The sequence below is a fragment of the Serinus canaria genome, chromosome 2 (genome assembly GCF_022539315.1).
Source record: "Serinus canaria isolate serCan28SL12 chromosome 2, serCan2020, whole genome shotgun sequence".
NCBI lineage: Eukaryota > Metazoa > Chordata > Aves > Passeriformes > Fringillidae > Serinus > Serinus canaria.
In genome coordinates this window covers 87520001-87539956 of record NC_066315.1, presented here as the reverse complement: position 1 = coordinate 87539956, position 19956 = coordinate 87520001, and the positions used below count along the sequence as shown (strand labels likewise).

Sequence of the window (19956 nt, the reverse complement as noted above, 5' to 3'; positions counted from 1 at the left end):
ACCTGGAACTCAGCAACTCGCTGTGGATGTGACCCTACTCTGCAGCAACACAGAACAAAACAGGTGAGCTACTCTTACATTCAGTCATGACAGTCTTAATAGCTGCAGAGGGAAGCGATTTGCACTTCCAGTGTTTAAGCTGATGCATTCTGCTCCACAGACAGGAACAGGAATAGCTATCCCTGAAGTTACTGTGTCACAGCTCAAGATCAGTGTCTTCTAATGGCATGCTATTCAAGACATGGCGGAAATTACTCAGAGACGCAAATTAGTACCAGTAAGAGGAGGAATACCACGACAACACGTATTAAGTTGTAACAGGACACGCCAACAGATTAATTGGTACTGAAACTCCTAGAGATATACTGGCAGTTCAGGTTCCTGTAAGCAAACAGGAGGCCAACAGGAATACTGGTTGGAAGTGTGGGAAAGCCACACCCAGCACGTGATGGTCACCTCCAAGCAGACACCTCCAAGTGCAGCCCAATTTCTGTCAGGACTGGGGGCTGCTTGGGGATCTGCTCTAGCCAATGCAAAAACAACACCTTTAGGAGGCTCCACCATCATGGCTCATGCTGGAATAGTTTGTCAGAAAAGTATAATTCCTACACAAAAAAGAGAAGCTTCCAAAATTTAAGCAGTGTTTTAAAACACAGGATCAGACTCTGAGAATCTTATTTATCTGACATTAGAAACACTGAAGGGACATTGGACTTTGTTACAAGCCAGTTTCAATAGCGCTTATAATTTTTATTCAGCTTCCTCCACCCCACCCCAGTCACTGTGGGATGCTCACAGTAAATTAACATTGACAGCCTCTTCAATACCTAGCAGGCATCTCTACTTGTGCACTGTGAATGCTGATGGGCAAAGGAGGAAGGGGGGAAACAAAGTGCATCTCTCTCTTGGGCTCTGCACAGAGCCCTTGTTCTTCATGGAAAAATCTAGTGGTGGAACTTTTGATGTTCCCTACTACTCAGTCAAAATCCACCTATCTAAACTTCTCTGAATTAAAAGCACTTGGAACTCCAAAGCTGATTCTCATCGCTGTGAATTAATAATATAAACTTGTCTAGTGGAACAAAGGTAGAGCTCTCATGTCTTCCTATCTGCAGGAGCAAAACATTTTATTTTAATTTACTCTCACAGGTATAGCATACACTTATAAAGAAATAAAACAGTTTTTTAAAACACTTTGATCATATGTAAGGAAACCTCCACCAGATCCATGCAGATCAAGGAGACCTTCAGTATTTAATCCCGAACTATATGGTAATTATTGAGCCTATGTAGTAATTACTGAGTGAGTTTGCAACATTTACAAAGGTTGCATTAGCCCCCAATGTTTCACAGCCTTTTCATGTAAAATCTCTGCTATTACTCTATAGAATGTTTAATATTACAACACAGCCAGCGATTTTCTGTTTGCTCTTCAGGGTAGATGCTGGCATGTAGCTAGAACTATGCTAATGAGATCCTCAAGGTATGCACACAGATTCGTTAACTGAATAAAATCACAGAACAGTCATTTTATGGTCTTCAAGTCTCAGATTCTGTCCTTCCAGTTGTTTAGGCTCAAATGCTGGATAGGTGCTTTATTGCCCACTGACAAAGAAATATATGCCAACAGAGGTAAAGCTAATAGGCCACCATAAATACAGGACTAGACGATGTGGACGTTGCACCAAACACTTCATGACCATGTAGATAGATTGAAAAGTATTTGTTTTTGGGGGATGTACCCCTCTTCACTTTTCTTTAGCATATTCTGCGTATGGGATAATATGCTTCCCTTGTTGCCACTGAGACAATCAGACTGTTCAGATTTCATTTCATAAAATCCTAAGATCAGCAATAACATCTGTACTTATTTAGTAACAAACATATACCTATTTTTATATAAAAGATGACAGAAGTTTTTTCCTAGACCTCCACATTTTCTGTGTGCAGCTGCCCAGACTCCTGCTGCCGTGCCTGGGACTGCTGTTCTGACACAGCCACCCCCATTTTCTAAAAGCTGGCTGAACATTCATAAAGCCCTGCTGTAAGCATCACAGTCAAGTCCTTGTGTTTGTTTGTTTAATTTTAATGAAATCAAATTCTTTCTCTCTTTTTACAGACATGTGCCTAAACTATTCTGTACAGTGTTTTCCTAAGCATTTTCACTACTTTATTTTTAAATTATGATTTTAAAATGTTTGTAAGATCAAAAAAACCCAAAAAAAAACCAAAAAAAAAAACCAAAAACCACCCACCAAAAAATCACACATTCAAGTTTTTCTCCAGACCATTTTGTGGAAGCTTTCAGGTGTCACTGCAATAAATCCTACTAAGAAATATTGAAGCACCCTACTCACAGAATTGCATCAAGCAATAGACTGTCTAAGCAACTAGATTTCGCCAAGAACAACAGGTACATTTATTAATTTTGCAAACCTGCTGCTTATTTATTTTATACCATTAGTCAGATTCTGCTACCGATGCCCACATCTGCCATAGGAGGAAAGTCTGCTGAGGTCAGTAGCTTGACAGTGTGAATTGCTGCTCAGCAACTCCCAGCAGTGTTTAGATACTATGGTCAAGCACAGACCTCCGAGGAGGTGCACTGGAGAAAGAAACTTCATCCGACTCTAAATGACCATTACAGCTTTGGGGAAAACAAGGTCTGATCCAAGTGGGAGCCAGAATTAAAAATCCCAACAAACTAACTCCCTTGGGGGAAGAGATCAATTCATGATGGTTTGCAAATTTTTTTTTGGACATATAGATAATAGGCCTTTATATTTTAAATAACAATGACTTTCTGTGCTAATTGTTTTTTGTGTCTCTGTGCTGAAGGCTTTCAGAGCTCAGAAAGCAAGTCAAGATGCTGAACAGCATGTGTGTACACAAGATGACAGCCTCTGGCAGGGGACACAAAGGCTTCAGAATACGGGTGAGCACAGTGAAGGGCCACCCGTGTGCATAGGGGATGATGGGCTGTCTGCTAGAAATCTGGCAGAATGCTCAAAAGGGAGTTTGTTAGCCTGAACTTGACTTCTGATGAATATTAACATACAATTGCTCTTGCTGAATATCCCCATGGCTCTATGGCCACTTCAAGGACGCTTGCACATATTATTATCTCCCTCTTCCCTCTCACCCAGCTGATGGGCACTACACCTTTAGGGGTAAAAACACACACCCTTAAAACCGGGTAGATGTCTGCTACAAAGATTTTCTGCTTGATTTTAATCCAAAAGAGCTGGCATTGAGCTGCTGTTTTTTAATTAAAACCTCCTTTGCTGAGTTGTTTTTGTCTTGTGAAGCATCTATCAATCAGGAGGAGTCACCGCAGGATGCACTCAGTGGCAGCAGGCTATTTCATCCCTTCCCCCAAGCCCAGACACTGACTTTTTCCTTTTTCCTCCCCTCCCCAACTTCATTAACTAAATGCACTGAATAAACCTGAACATCCCAGCTAAATCCTATTGGCCCTGGATTTGCTGCTTAATGCTAAAACCCAAGCGACCCATTTTTCTCCTGTTGATACTTCTATTGCTGATGGCAGCCAGCAGAGAAAAATACCCAACTATAAACTATTTTCACATAAGGAACAAAACCAAGAGCATTCATCACTCACTCTTTCTGCTGCTGCTCACAAACTTTATGTAAGCTTTACATGACGTGTCAAAGCCTCCCTTGCTTTTGTGCTTCATAGGCAGCACAGTGAGCCTGTTGCTTAGCAAATGATTACAACAGAGTGCATCTGTTATTAAAAGTGCAACTAGGTCTCTTTTAAAGGAAAATGATCTGGCAAAGTCTATGAAAATTAATTTCTGTGCATTCTACAATGCCCAATCATGATGTTAGAAACATCAGAAGATGGAGATCCCACTAACTGAGAGAAAGACAAAGAGAGTAAAAAGCTTCAGTGCTACAGAATCATTTTGGTTGCTATCCTTCAGTTTTGCTTTGAACTCTAAGTTTGTCTTCCCAATTTCACATATGCCACAAAAAAGGCTTTAGCACATTATTCACTGTGCCCCTGTCTCCTGGCTGTCAGCCCTCGTGCTGCACCCCAGTTATAATTACTGCATGTCATCCGCCCTCAGCTCAGCTGCCCAATGCTTCCTCCTTGGTCCACGATGACAAACAGGATCCTCAATGGTTCTTCCCAGCTCCTGACTCACTCTTTCCAGAGCACCCAAATTGGGTCATCCATCCAGCTGCAAAGCTTCCCTGTGGCAGCATTAAGACCTTTGGCTGCTGGTGTCATCTGCCTGCCTTTACTGCTTGCTCCACCAGACCTCTGATCTCTCTTCCACCTTAAAAACATGACACCATGACCACCATGTGTTTTGCCACAACATCTGGCACTCCAAAACCCTTCCCTCCCACAAATACCTTTTTTTCCTTTCTACCACACACAACTGTGGATGCAGTCATGTCAGCCATTAACTTTGCAAGCTGCTCCACAACTTTCAACTGCAGTGATACACCCTTGTCCTGCTGCAGGATCCCTCTGGAATTGTCCCTGCCAAGCAGGCTTGGACAGGCTCCCAGTGCTCCTAAGCAGGAGGGCCACCTCACCCTCTGCTTCCCCATGTCGTGTCCTTCTCCCTGGGTACTGCGCATGAGGGTTGTGAACTCCTGTCCTTTCACCAGGACAGCCTCTTCCCCTGGGATGGATCTGTGGAAAGCGGCTTCCCACGCAGAGAACTGAGTGCTTTCCCTCATGGCTTGCAAAAGTCGCTCACCGCATTTTCAGTTATCTGTCAGAGTGGCTATTCCAGCTTGCTCTTGGGTACCCAACCAACACAGCAGTCTTTGGATTTGACTTATATTTTTAATACCACATTTCACTTGACTTTATTATCAAACCTCAATGTCCTACAATACTGAGGCTGGCTTCTGAGAAGTGCTGCATCCTGAACTGCCTACCCCAGCGACACCCGGTCCTTTGCCCAGCAAATTCCCGCAGCATTCCGAGGCTGCGAAGGCTGAAAAGGAGCAAGGAGCCCGGGCATTTGGTGAAAATGCAGTTATCCTGAATAAAAGCTGTATTTATAAAGAACCTAAAAGCAAATGCAATCTAGCACTGAAGATATGTGGCACAGGTTATGATTATTAGTACGCTGTCTGGTATGAGAAGGCTTTCAAATAAAAACGCTTTCTTACTAAGCGTTAATGTATTTCTTACCAATACCACTAATGGAGCATTCATCATGTTTCCTGCTTCTCTGAAGTAACAAGAGAAATAGATGGAATCACGTAAGAATAAAATTAAATATATCCATGGCGCTACTACACGTTATCATACTGCACACACTCTACAAATGTGTTTAAACAGGGTCCTTGAAGGAAGTAATGGCAACTGACTTCAATATTACAGAAATATTCAAACCAGCATAAATTGGAAGGCAGGAGAGATAAGGAATATACCCAGTAAAACAAATGCTTATATTCTTGAGGACTTGGTTTTTTGCAGCAAGGACACAGATGAGAGAAAGTCAGAAGGCAAGGTCTTCTGTAAGAAGAAACCAGCTATGCCAGACTAAAGAAAGTGAAAATATTTTTGTTCGCCTGATTATAGATAAGGATGGTATGGAGTAATATCCACATATTGCCAAGGTTTTCCCTTGCCTTGGATACAGGGAGTAGCGTACTAGATAGAGGACATATTTCTTAAGAGGTTTATGAGGAAGCAAACCTCAGCTTTTCTGTTCATTTTTATAAACTCTTTACGGATTTCAGCAAGGGCAATTCCTAGACTCAGCTTTGAACCATTCTCAGTGATAGTTCATGAACTTTTCACCAGGAATCTTTTTAGGGATAAGCAATGGACAAATGGATTACCAGCTGCTCAACTCTACTTTTCACTATTGTTCTACTAGAGCCATATACAAAAGAAACAAACAAGGACTACGGCTAGACTGAATGGTATGCACACACCTAACAGATATTTATTTATTTATTTATTTAGAACATTTTAAGATAGACATGCAAAGGAATTGCCAGTTATGCCTGCATTTTGCTGCTTATAATTTATGCCTGAGCTGTTAAAATATGTTCAGGTAATGTGCGTTAACTGAATGTTTATTTTTCCAGTAGCACTAGGAAAGTTATCAGAAACACAAATACTAGCTGTACACTAAACATGACCATATCCACTAACGGGACATTCTATCAGATGCATAAAGGACATTAAAACATCATTTCAGGCGCACAGGAACAATTTTTCTTTCATCTTCAAAAATAACAATATTAATGACCATAGTAATGAGGTATGAAGCCCAGACTCCTCCATTATTACTGTTAATTTAAAACTACTGTGTATTTTCCAACTTTTCTTTAGGAAACACACTCTTCGAAGTTCACTTTTCCCCCACTGCACAACTCGCTGAGCGACGACCCGGTTGTTTACTCAGGCAGTTTACACAGCAACTTAAAAACAACAGCAAGAAAAGCCTCCAGAAACATCAACACTTGAACGAAACGAGAAAACTTCCAATGCCAATACAAATTCCAAAATACGGGACAGTATTCCAAACTGGTTGCTTCTGACAGTGATGCTGGTTTACAGCACGTCAGAAACTTACTAACCTCTGCCTTCCTAATCCCTCCGCAACCCCTGTGGTCTTCCTCGGCCTCTCCCCGCTTCGCATTAAACTTGCAGGAAACCATTAACCGGGGGCACACGGACACACACCGAGCAGGCTCCGGATACTATCACCGCCTTCGAGCGCCGGAGCCCCGGCCCAGGCGGGGTTACTCACCCGAGGGAAGCCCACACTCCCCGACTGACAGTCCCTGACGGATCTCCCTCAGCGCCGCTCACTCGTGCGGCGGATAACCCAGCCCCATCTCCGCACGGAGCACTTCTACCGCAACTTGTTGGCTCCGGGCTTGTCCAACTGGAGTTTTCCCGACTTGGCTCGGCGCTGCCCGTCCCGGGCCGGCGGCGCGGCCGCTCGCGGCCCGCTCGGCTCCCGCCGCCGCCGCCGCCGCCGCGCACAAAGAGCCGAGCGCCCCCCGGGCAGCGCCCCCGGCGCAGCGCGGACCCCGCGGGGCCGGCACCCACCTGCGGAGCGGCTCCGCTCCCGCCTCCCCGGCGCAGCTCCCGCCGAGCCGCCCTGCGCGGACAGATGGCCGGCAGCCGTCGCAGCCGTCCGCTCTGCCGGAGCGAGGCAAAGACCGGCTTTTTTTTTTCTTTTTTTTTTTTCTTCCCCTCCTTTTTTTTTTTTTTTTTTTTTTTCCTTCCTCTTTCCTCCCTTCTACCCGTTCTATCCTCTCTTCCTCCCTTGGCTTAGACCCTGGCAGATCAGCACAAGTGTGCTCGCAACACCCCCTTCCACCAGTCACTTCAATTAGTGCCACACGAGAGGAGCTTCTGCCCAAAATCTGCTTAAGAAAGGGCCAGAGGGCAGGGCAATCGCCTTTGCTCTACAATGACCAGAAGCTGCTATAAATAACCAAACAAAAGCACTGGCAAGGCCAGGAATGTCATATCCTAATGTGATAAAAATTGTAAATATCCGATGTATACCAGAAACACAAAGCAAGAAAATCAGGTTTTTGTAAAAGAGACAAAGATTAAAAGCAGTCGCCACCTCCTTACCCTCTCCCCCCAATATGTGACCTTGTAGTATGTTATCAAAGTTGTGTATTTCTGGCTGCCAAGCTATTATGTTTTCGAGGTCCAGAGCAGCTCGTTCACAATCCCTTTGTGACAGCTGCTCGCTAATATTTATAGGTACCCAAGTCTGTGCACCTTATATAACCAAGTCGACTGACCAGGGCTGGGCAGAGGTAGACTCCAACCCCACAGATACGGTGCCTCACACTAATAGTACAGGCAGTGGCTTCCCTTCCACACCCCCCCCCCTTGTTAATAAAAACATTAACAAGAAGTTTCCAATACACCAATAAGTAAACCAATATATTAATACAGTACACACAGGGGTGCATTTATATGAAGACTGGAGGATTTAATGTAATTTGATTTAGACACATTTTACACTAGCATTATTCCAGTGCTGTGAGTGAGGAGAAACTACAGCTTGAGGTTTCTAACTATAAAGTGAACTAGAGTTGAAATCTAACAAAAACCCAAAAAACAAACAAACAACAAAACTCACAAAAAGCCAACACACCCTTGATCAATCACAGTGCCGCTACCAGAAGTGCCCGGACCTTGGGCTTGTGCATCACTTCCCAAATACTCAGTTCACACTGTGCAAGTAGCTGGATGCCACTGTTTCCTGGCATGGGGAGGGCAGAGTGGGAGAAGGGAGTGGTTTTGGTCCCACAGGACTGCTTGTAAACTCAGCAGTGCCTTGAGATAGTAATTTCCAGTCTGTTGATGGCCAGATGACAACAGCTAGGTTCATCTGAGGGGAAGCCAATAGCCACTGTCACCTAATTCCCTCTCCAGACATTCAAGAATGTAATCATTGCAAAGGGAGGGCACTCAGCTCATGTCCGAGTCTCGTGCCTCAATGTTTATGTACAAATCTGTGTAAAAGTAGTTAATCCTATTGACCAACCGCATGCTCTTTTAGAACCGAGATAAAGGCCATCTGAAATTAACCCTGTATTTCCTCTGTCAGGTTTCCATCAACTCAAAAATCAACTTCTCTTCTACTACAATTACATGTTATTTTTTCCATTTCATTCCCATGCCCTCTTCTGATCACACTTGTTTGTCATGCTGCAGTGAACACTGCTTTCTCAAACTAAACCAATTCACATACAGACTTATTCTCAAAGCACCTTTATCACAGAGGGTTTTTGCTGCTTTATTAATTCCCTGAATTTGAGCATGTGCCCAATGTAAAAAAGAGTGTACTTTTTGAAGATCACTTGATTTAAAAGAGAGAATATTTAAGTGAAGCTCATATGAAACTCTAGTCCAAATATCTCATATGCAGGCTTGCAAGAACAAAATTGCCTACAAGATTTCCAGACTTCCTCAATTCAGCAGACAGAGAAATATTTGTTATTTCAACAAAGAGTTGTGAGTAACCCCGAGTTTTGCACAGATGCAAAACAACAACACCAGCACAAACAACACAGACTGAGCATTGTTGGGCCAAAGCTGCCAGCCCACGGGCTGACAGAGCCCTCCCTGATGATGGGGGACAGGGAAGCAGAGGTCCTCACTCTGACACAGGCATGGTGCAGGTCTGTGCAGCCCAGCCCAGCAGTCAGGGTAATGGGAATACATCCAGCTGAATTTCCAAGGTGTTCCATGCAATATGGCTAATTAACCCTGCCTGTTCCACTGGCTGGTCTTTACACAGGCTCCTGCCTCTATTTCAGTCAGGGCCAACTGAGTGAGTTGGCCACAGCAGCAGTACAAACATGTGTTGCATTGCAAAAGAGTGGCCAGAAGTCTCACTGAAGGAATTAAAAAAACCCAGACATAATCCTCAACAACAAAAACCCCTCCAGGTAAGCAGGAAAAAGATTTTTAGAATAATAAGCTTACTTGGCAAAAACATGAGAGAAGACTTAAATAACTGCATATTTGTGACTGAATAACAAGACAGCAAAATTAAATCACTAATGGAGTGAAATGCAAGGCTATGTGCATGGTATAAAAATTTAGCCAGCCAGACAGATGAACAAATTGTCAGAACTGAGTTACTGATGCTAGAAGTGACAGAAAAATATGATTGTTTCTGAATTCTGGGAGAGTTTTGTCTGTTTAATTTTTGTGTGTGTCAGTCCTGAGTTCAAAGAGGGGAAATAAAAAGAGTTATAAAAATTAAATAATAAAAAAAATTTCTCCTTTCACCAAAAGACTGTTTGGATTGATCTGTCTTGATCTGCTCCTCTTCATTTTGCATGCTGTTTTCCTACACCAGCTTTTCCAACCTATGGATAGAAATGGTGGAGGAATCTTGCAACCTCCCTTAAGGACTGATGAAAATGTAGCATAAGAAAAACTGCATGTATGGATATATGCCTCACAAAAGGATATTTAGAAGGTTATCTTTGCAAGTGTGAAAGTATTCCAAATGCCATTTGCTTTTCAGCTCAAAATGCTCCATTTGATGATAAATCTAAGAGACAGATGACGGAAATCTCCCTGACTGAGCCAAATCCCAAAACTAAAATGTAAAAAGATACTATTTAGTTTATAAACAATTTAATGTATATTTGCAATTTTAAACTGTCACAAAATATTCTACCAACAGAACACTCATTTTATAGAGAATTATGCATTACCTGAAAGTGCTTTAAGTTAACTCATTATGGAAATAGAAACCTGGATCAGATACATTGGGTCCTTGCATTTGACATAATTTCCTGGAGAAGGAAACCTGTGTATGGAAAGCTATCCTCAAACACTGGTTGAAGTTTTCCCTTAAATAGTGTTTTATTTGATAAGTGGAAACTGACAACACCACCAAATCATCTAGTATTAGTGTTCTTTTCTTTTACATGTCCCTGCCCTTGGACAAAAAATAATAATGGGTTATGCTATTCCTTAGCCTGAATAAAATGTTTCAGTTCCGGAGATAAAGACGTATTGAGCTGAGCAATTAAATAGCTAAATAAATGAATCAGCAGAGCAGAAGTGACAGATTTAATTACTGCTTAGAGCTAGGAAGGGGAACTAATTATGGGGTTCATGAACCTCATGCCATTCTTTTCCTTAAGCATGTGCTTCGATTCTTCTGGATCAAACTTGGCAAATGCTGTAGCACCATGCACTAGATTAAAAAAAAAAAAATTGAGAAAGAAAGGCACAAAAAGCTACCCAAAATTTGGAAATAAAGTCTTATCTTCGAAGAAAGAATAGTCAATACTCTGTTCTAAAAGCCTGTGTTCAATTGACTCCATACCATGAGTTACAAGAGCTTGCTTTCAAATAAACAGTAAAAAATTTAGTTCTCCAAAAAATGAAAGCACAATCATGTTCACTAGATGTGAATAAACCAAAGATTGCAATAGAAAGGCTGTGGTAAGTGAGGCATAAAGCACATAGCTCTATTGAGTGGTTAGGAGCCCTCTTCATCAGAAAATATCTGTCACCGGGAAGCCTGAGCAAGCTTTTGATCCTACTACCTTTCTCCTGCTTTGGTCAGCCCACCACACCAAGCAAAATATCTCAGAAAGATGCTTTTGTGTCCACCAACTACAAAAACACTAGCAGTGGAGAAAACCTGCACCTCAGTTTCTGCCTTCTGTGTCATTTCTCTAGGTTGCATTTACTTTACCATCCTAATTCTATTCTTGTTTGATAAAACTGTCAATGCCAATTATTTGAGCTTCACATTAAACTCATGATCCTAATGGTATAATCCCCTAAACATAGAATTCTTTTCCTTATTAGTGGGAGGCAGAAAGGGGGTAAAAGCCTACATATACAGCATTTGAATCACATCATTCAATTAATTGAATAATTTTGGTTTACAGCTATCGTGTACAGATGAAGAGAGACAGGTATCATTTCACGGGAAAAAAGTGCCAAGCTGGGTTTTTAAAAATGAATTAGGGAAAGAAAGAGAGGAGAAGTATTTCATTCATAGTCAGTTGTTTTCTAAAATTATAATCTCATTATGATATCTGTTTTATCACAATTTAAAAAATCTACACATTTGCCTCTTTTCCTACAAGTACTACAAAGAGAAAAATATCTCAGGGTGGCTGACCTCATATACCATTCTTAGAAGAAAATCAGGCCTTTTACTCCACTGACTTTGAAAATTTTAAAAATGCAGGACATTATGCAAACAATAAAAAATCTTATGGCTAGGAAATATCTAAATCCACCCCAGCTGTAGTAGTGATCTCCTTCCACACCACAAGTAATTTTGTCAGAATGAAAATAATTGTGTCCAAACCCAGAGCACTAGGCTGATCCTTTGGAAAGCTCACTGAACAATCACAAATGCCATCATCATCTAAGATTACAACATCAGCTCTGCTTCACTGAAATTCTGCCCTCTGAAGGCAGCCAAAACCAAGGTCTATTGCCTCAATAAAGTCCAAAATTAACTCTATCTTCAAAACCAGTGTCTGGGTTTCTGTATCAAGGGAGACGGTATCTGCAGGGAACCAGGAGCACTGTACATCCAAGATGAGATAAAACCAAGATTTTTTTTTTTTTAATGGAGTTATGATATAACTCTATACAAGTGATATTCTCTGCCTGGAATTCTATGCAGTTCTCATGCAGTTTCTCAGAAGAAAATGCACTTTCTACCTAGACTTACAGAAAGCAGAGAGGAGCTGATCTTCCAAAAGGACACTATCTGAAACACTGGGTTTGCATTAATGCAACTTGCATTTCAGATAATGCAAGTTGCATTAATGCTCATACCATATGAACATGACAGCATCAGATATCCATGTTATTAAAGTGTGAGGTGTCTAGAATGTCACTAAGGTAACAGTGATCATGAACCTTGCAGAACACACACACTCACACACACAGCTGATATCTCATAATAGAGGTATGATGATTGTATAAATAACCTCAGTGGAGCATGATGAGAATTAGAGGATCTCATGGGCAGGGGCAGCTTGTCAGCAGACTGCCAAAGGACAAAAGGAGAGTGTGCATTCTTGGTGGACAACATTTCTAATCTCAGGAGGCAAAATCAGCAGTATTTCACTAACAGTTCCCTGCCAGGCTCACATGGAAATAACCTTTTAAGTGTCTGGGGTGTCCCTCTCAAGACAGGACATGATCAGTATTTGCCTGTGCATCCAGAAACAGAGTCCCAAAGGAATATAGGGCATTAGGGGTGGAAGCCTTGTGGAAGTGAGCTCACTACCTGGGAAGGAAACTGACTATGAATCTACCATCTTCTGCTCTCACAGCAGAACAGTGCAAAAGAAGTCCCCCATGGGATACTTGGAAGTGGAGTAATGGCTAAGCGTACTCAAAGTGAATTTGTTATTGCTTTATTTTGCTCTCAGTCTTGCACTTGGATGTCTGCCTTTAGGTCTTGCTTAACATAATTTTGCAGTATCTCACCACCAGCCTGGTGAAGTGGAGAGACAAGATGAAACAGAGTGAAGCCAGTAGATTATCAGGAGAAAACAAAGAAGGGTGCCGAGGGTGTCTTGAGACATGGATTTCTCTTCCAGCAGGGTCATAGAAGACCAGAGCTGGTAGGTATTCCTTCCTATTTTTAAAGGGTCATTGGCTTGGGATGACTTTACTAGCAGGGAAAGGATTATCTCTAACAGCCATGAACTAATTCTCCTCCTGCATGCTGGCAAAGCAACACTCCTCAGTTCTGGGTGAACCCTGGGTTTTCAAACAGCCTCTCACTGTGTCTGGTTGTTGCAGGGAAGGTAGCAGGTCATTTTTCACATGCATGGGAGTGTGCCATTTCATCAAATCTGCCCTTGGGAAGTTTGCTCGTGCTGATTTGCAAAAAAGTGACTAAGTATACCAGCAGGTGTAAGGGGAGTTGCTAGTTGTCTGGTACAAAGAAGAAATTACTGGTTTATTGCATAAAGTTCAAATAACATTTATACACTACTAATGTCAGACCTAAAAATAATTTAAAATCACCTACCATTTTCTTCTTTAAAATCTCAAAGAAGTATTCTTTTTTGGAGTGGCTTCCTAATAGTTCTTTGGAACAGCAAGTATCCAGTCTTCACTGGGGACTAATATAAAAACTAATCAAGCTCCTTGACAGTAATGACAACTGAAATAATGGGAGCCACTGTCCAACTAAACAGCTGAAGTAAGCCTCCAGCCACAGTGCTTAAAGGGTTTTCACAAAGAAGGGCAAGGATCTGTGCATACAAACATCAGAGCTTGCTTACTCTTGGAATAAGCTGCATCTGGGAAAAAAAACCTGCAAATAACCAGAATTATGCCAGAAATAGGAAGGATAAGGAAGCCTGTGAGCTGGCTAGAGTGCAGCCCTAGACTGAGCCTGAGCAAAACTCACAGAAAGTTTCTCCTCTCTCCTAGGGCAGTGGTATACCAAAAAGGAAGAAGCCATAAGGAGAATGAAATAAGGAGTGAGAAAACTGATCCTCATGAGCCTCATAATATAATCCTTGACTTAACAGAGATGAAAAAAAGGGGTTTTATAATATGTGGTAATATTTTCACTGTGACACTTATGAACAATTGTAAAAAGTAATTAATTAAGTAAAAAGTTATCTTGATTTGTGAAACTAGAGAAGCAGTTACTTTCAAAACTTATGCCACTACGAAAAACCCTGGCTGCAACATGAGGGGATAGCACAAGCCCAGAATGGACCAAGAGAAAAATTGAAAATCTAAAGGAATGTTTCTTCTATCTCTTGAGGTCTGAGGGTCAGCTTGAAGGAACAAAACTCCAGGGCACAAAAATCAATCAGACAGTTGTGTAACAGACTTGGGAAGTTCCACATACATTTTCTACTTTAGATACCAAATTGGTAGTGTCTGGAAATTCCATTGGTAGAAGGTATGGAAATTACCAAAATCTTCCAAACACAGGGAAGTTTGAAAGTCAAACCTGAACCTTTGTGATTCAAATCTCAAAAGCAGATAGTGATGGCAGACCATCCATCCATCCATCCATCCATCCATCCATCCATCCATCCATCCATCCATCCTGAACGAAAATTGATTTTAATATTACACCGCTGAATTCACAAAGAACTTGGAGTAGAAAAAGAAGAAACTGAGATAGTCAGGTATGGAAAATCAAACACTGATAAAGTCATCTGCATTTTGGAATGAGTAGCATGCTACACACTACATTGAGACCAAGGATGCTCCCTGAATTTCTAAATATAAGTAATGCCATGATTATTCCTCATTTAAAATATTCCTCACTACAAACATTTGAAATGCCTTTTATTCTAGAGCCAGCACAAGAATTTTCAACAGCTCAGGCAAAACTGACAGTCAATCCTCCTAAAATAACAGATGGGGCAGGGCCACCTCTGCCTGCCACAGAGAAGTGGGGAATTGCAATGGAGAGATCTAGAGGATTCATGCTGTTAATCTGGCTGTCTCCAGGGACTGATAGCAGTCAGCTATCACAGCTGCTGGCACTGGGCATTCTACCAGTAGTTTCCACTCCTACTTTAGGGGCAGCAGTGCTTTCAGACAACCTGGTTTTCCCTGTCCTAATATGGACAAAATTAGGGTGGACAGATGTTAAGGGATGTGCACTTTGTCTTTCCAGGAGCCTGCACCTTAGACAATTACTGCTTTGCTTGTGCTCACAGTTGGCTGCTGAAAGCTGAAAACTCAAAGCTTCTTCTGCATTCTCAGAAGATTCAGCAAAACTTATGTTCTCTGGTTTCATAATGCTTCTGAGAGTCAGGGGCCTTGACCCTCATATGAAATCCACCTTGTGTCAATCTTAATTCCATCTCCAGAGTCATCAGGATAAAATTATGATCAAAAAAGCAAATAGTTAATCTCTAATGATTAAGAATATTTTTAACATGCTGTCCGTATTGTGCTCTTCAAGTTCCTTATGAAAGTGAAATTGCAGTGAAATTCTTGATGTAAAAAGCTACTGTGAGGTATTTCAATATGCTGGTGCAATGTAAGAGTTATCAGTGTGTCAGAGAAGAGCATGACTAGCTTGATCAGGAAACTACTGTGGAGAGCTGTAGCGTAAATGATAGATGTAAAATCAGAAACAGCTTTCAAATGTGTATTGGCAGTTTTTCCTTTTACAGGACCATTGGACCATGTGTTGCATCAATATTGGTGTTAACACTCAAATTTCAGGCAATATTAGTGTTTAAAGCTGAAGTTATTAAATCCTTAGGGAGGTCTATTTGCTGCAGCTTTTCTGACAGATTATACTGTATCAGGGCATTTGAAAATACTGTTGTTGCCCAGTAGAGTAGCAACAACAGGAAAAAAAAAATTAGAAAAATAATTTTGTTCAACATCAAATCATACGTTGCTACACCATAATGACTTTTTATATCAAACCAAATATTTTAATTTCATTATATTTTTTTATATATGAAACTTTTCTAAGGAGGAAATAATTCAGTGATGCCCAGCAAATTCAGACCCATTCTTCACCAGCAGATTTCCACTGTGCCCTCTTGAGATTCACTTCAGTGCTTAGCTCCAAGAACATAAAATAATAGTCTTGTCCTACCTCACAGAGCTACTATTAGCACAGCCCATTTATATTCTATAGCATTGCAGCATTATGGGAGAAGAGGTTTCTATATGTTCCATTCTAGGTGTACATTTTCCACTGAGCTTTTTTTTAAAAAAACCACAAACCCTAAATTTGTCTCTTGAACTTTTTTTTTCATTATCTTTTCTAATTTCCATCACCTTGGTTTGCTGTGTACTGTGGTGTGTCTCCTGGTATAGTGTTCTTCTTGTTTCAGTCACTTTTCTGTGTCATCTAACTGTGATGAGGTTCCTTTAAATGTTTATTTGTCCACTGTTGCAATCTTCTTATTTCTCATATATTGCCAGTCTCTCTAGATTGAGAATAGGTATCTCTCTTCTTCTTACTCTGAGCCTTTCCTTTCCTGCCTGTGAACCACCTTGCTTTGGCTCCTGAAGGAATTGCCTCCCTTTATAGGGGCAAAGGAGAGCACTACACCCGCAAGCATTCATTGATGAGGAGACAGGGAAATCAGAAAGAGGGAATGATCAGAGAGCTTTTATTCAGGATACATGAAGGCTTTTAGTGATGTGTAAAGCACCTCCGAGATAATGAGTGCTTCAGGGTAGGGGTCGTCTGTGCCTGAAATAAGGGTTTCTCCAGTGCTCAGTGCAGAAAAGTTGCTAACCTTTTGAAGGCAGAGGCCTTCAAATTGCTTCAGCTCAAACCCCAGGGGGCTTTACAGGTTAAATTTTACATCTTGAACTCAACTGGGAAACAAACTCAAAGCTGTTGCATGCAACAAAATACATGGTTTATGGGGAGATTGCAGCCCAGGTGCTGATGGCTCCCAGCTGCTTATTCCCTTATCCTGTGCTGTAGGTTCTCAAGAAGTGCAAGACAGAACCAATCAGTGCTGTCATTACCTTGATTTCAATCATTTGGAGGACCTAGATCTCAGAATTATAAATAAAAATTTTCATTGTTAAGCCTAGATAAAAAAAAAAATGCTTACAACTGCAGCTGCAACTTGCCTTTTCAAATAAGAACTGAGAATCCAGCAGAACTCTAGAGTAAGAATGGAGTAAGTAAGTAAGTATGTTATTTATATGTAGAATGATATTCATTTTTGTATTACTGCCCTTTAAGGGGTGGTAGATGAATTTCTAAAGTTTGATACTTGCTTCGTTCCAAAAGGTAAGATATCTTCTCCCTGCAAATCTGGAGAAACAATAAAGTTGCCAATACATTGCTGGAATGCCTTACCTTAGAGTTACAGCTCTAAACAGCCCAGCATTTTTGTGCAGAGCAGCTGCCTCAGGGAGAAATCAGCAACTCTCCTGGAGTGGCTCACGAGGAAAAGCTCACAGGACTCAGTCCTACACAGGCACTCACATAATCTGGTACCATCCTTGCCTTCTTCTGCAAGTGTGCAGTGATGGATCGTTGCCAGAATATAGCCAGGAATCACATCTGTACACACCTGTTTGCAGGAGACAGATCCCACTGCTTGGAATCTGCTGATGAAGCCTCCCAGGTGCTCAAGGATGAAATTTGCCTCTAGTTTGGGGGTTCTGCTTGCTATTCAAATCCCATCAAAGCAGGTGGAAACCTTGCTGTCTCGGTCTTCCTCACTTCTGAGGCAGAACATGCATACACACATGCATATAGCCTATATACACTTCTATCTATATGTGGGTACCGTTTTCAGAAAGCACAATTTCATAGTTTCAGAATATTTCTAGGACCTATCTCACTGAACTGTAAAGCAAGCTGCACTGAAATTGTTAGCATTTCAGAAGGGATTATTTTGGTATGGTCACTCTTTTATTTATCTGTGTAAGTTTTCCCAACTTGTTCTTTCTTCATTCTGATCCTTTTTCTATTAATATTTGCAAATGTTTTATCTTTTTATTTTTTTTCCCATTGCTTGAATTTTATGAGCATTCCTTGCATGTTTTAGGGCCTTTTCTGAGGAGGCACTAAATAGAGAGAAATCAATTCAGAAAAAGAACAGTAAAAAATTAATAATTTTAACTACATAAAATCACAGAATGGGTTGCAAGGGCCGTAAAGACCATCTGGTTCCAAAACTCGGCTGTGGGCTGGGCCACCTTTCACTAAACCAGGCTGTGAGGAGCATGATCCAACTTGTTAAACACAGCCATGGATAGGGCATCCCCATCTTCTCTGGGCAACCTGTTCCAGTGCCTCATCACCCTGACAGTATTTTTTCCTTATATCTAATTGAAATCCTCTTTCAGTTAATGTCAGATCATTTTGGAGGAAAGGCAGGAAGTGTGGAAAGAGAAACTCCCCAGAGTTCTCATTTTTTCTACACCGTTTCAATACACAGCACAGTAATGGTGATTATTAGAAGCTCTTCTGAAAGTGGAAGTTTCCCAACCAGAAAAATATAAAATAATATCAACTCTGGAAAGTTAGATTTAGTAAGTCCAGCCAAAAAAAAATTACTTTGAAGAGCAAGTTTCCAAAGGCATAAAACTAATAATAAAATATTTTTAAAGCACTTCCAAAACAGGAAGTATGCCAGAATGTCTGTAGGGCTGATAAGTAACTTGGATATGAAAGTAGAACACAAATAAGATCAGACTCTACCTCAGCAAAGTGAAAAGAATTCTTTATATAGGTGTAAAGAACACTATGGAATAGACTTTGGAGATTCCCAGACTGAAACTTTCTTTACAGGGCAAAACCTCCTTACTGGTTAGACAGTAGGAAACACAGAGCAGAAAATCAAATGGTCACTCTTCACAATTCAGAGAGATTTCTAGTGTTGTATTTTTCAGCATAGTCCTCAGTAATTTGGTTAAGGCTGAATAGTCAGGTGAGATTAAATCATACTAGATTATTTAAGGCAGTAAAAGCCAAGGATCTGAAAAATTGCAGACTAATTTCAATTCTTTGTGATTGGTGATAAAAGTGTGGACCAAGAATAATGCTGATAAATACTCAATCTGGAACAAAAACCCCCAAAGAATCCTAACTATACATGCCCAATAATGAGCTGTAAGTGAGCTGCTACAAATCTGAAATATGGCTACTGCAAGTAGTGAAACCATGTGCCATTCTATAAAAACACTGGCCTACTGTAAAACTAATATTATGAATTATTAGGAAAATGAAATGCAAGAGAGATTATAAGGTCACAAAGAAAATGCACCATATCTTCTAAGCCTCAAGGGACTCACATGAAGTAAAAACATATAAACAAGGATCTATGGATAATTAAGAGATAATTAAGATAATTAATGGTAAGATGTGGTATCTGTGTGAGGAACAATAAGTAGGTTGGAATAATTTTTTTTTTTTTGTTCTGTTTAATAAAAACCCACAATCTATCCTGGCATCCTGGTGTACATTGATCAGTCCTATAATATTTCTTAGCAGTAATGACATACATTTTTGTAATAATAATGATCTATATTTTCACTGTTCTTTTTCTTCAAAATACAAAGTATCCCAGGAATATTGCTAAATCATTAAAGCAGCCATTTAAGTAAGCAAAACCAAATTCTATTGGAAGCAGCAGGTTGGAAGGTGTCTTTGGGGCTCATCTGGGCCTACCCAAAGAAGATTAGCTTTGAAGTTACATCCGAGTTCAAAGGTTGCTCAGGAGCTTGCACAGAGAGCTTTGTCTGATCTCCAAGAATGGAAATGCCACAGAGTCTCTTGATACCCATGCCAGTATTTCATACACATGTATACACACATCTACATACACAAGGAAGGAAAGATTTTTCTGATATTTAGACAAAATTTCCTATGCTGTGAATTGGGGCTGCTGCCTCTAGCCCTATTGTGTTGCACTGCCTTGAAGTGTTTGACTTCATCTCATCTGTACATTGCCAATGGGTAGGTGAAAACAATCAGGTTCCCCCCT

The 19956-nt window shown here is 40.9% G+C and overlaps 2 protein-coding genes across 9 annotated transcripts in view; one reads left to right on the top strand and one right to left on the bottom strand.

Moving 5' to 3' along the window:
- Window positions 1–7372, bottom strand: part of LOC103825739 (poly(rC)-binding protein 3-like) — a 138076-nt gene extending 130704 nt beyond the window's left edge. The window contains exon 1 of one of the 7 annotated variants that reach the window (XM_030237876.2): window positions 7064–7372. The gene's annotated coding sequence lies outside the window, so the exon portion shown is untranslated. Of the gene's footprint in view, window positions 1–6585; window positions 6737–6758; window positions 6950–7063 lie in introns of those variants that run through there. The other 6 variants (XM_030237982.2, XM_050971837.1, XM_050971838.1 and 3 more) reach the window with 6 other exon arrangements.
- The window catches only part of CHMP5 (charged multivesicular body protein 5), a 905521-nt gene that overhangs the window by 164796 nt on the left and 720769 nt on the right, over window positions 1–19956 (top strand). The gene's annotated exons all lie outside the window — the stretch shown is intronic.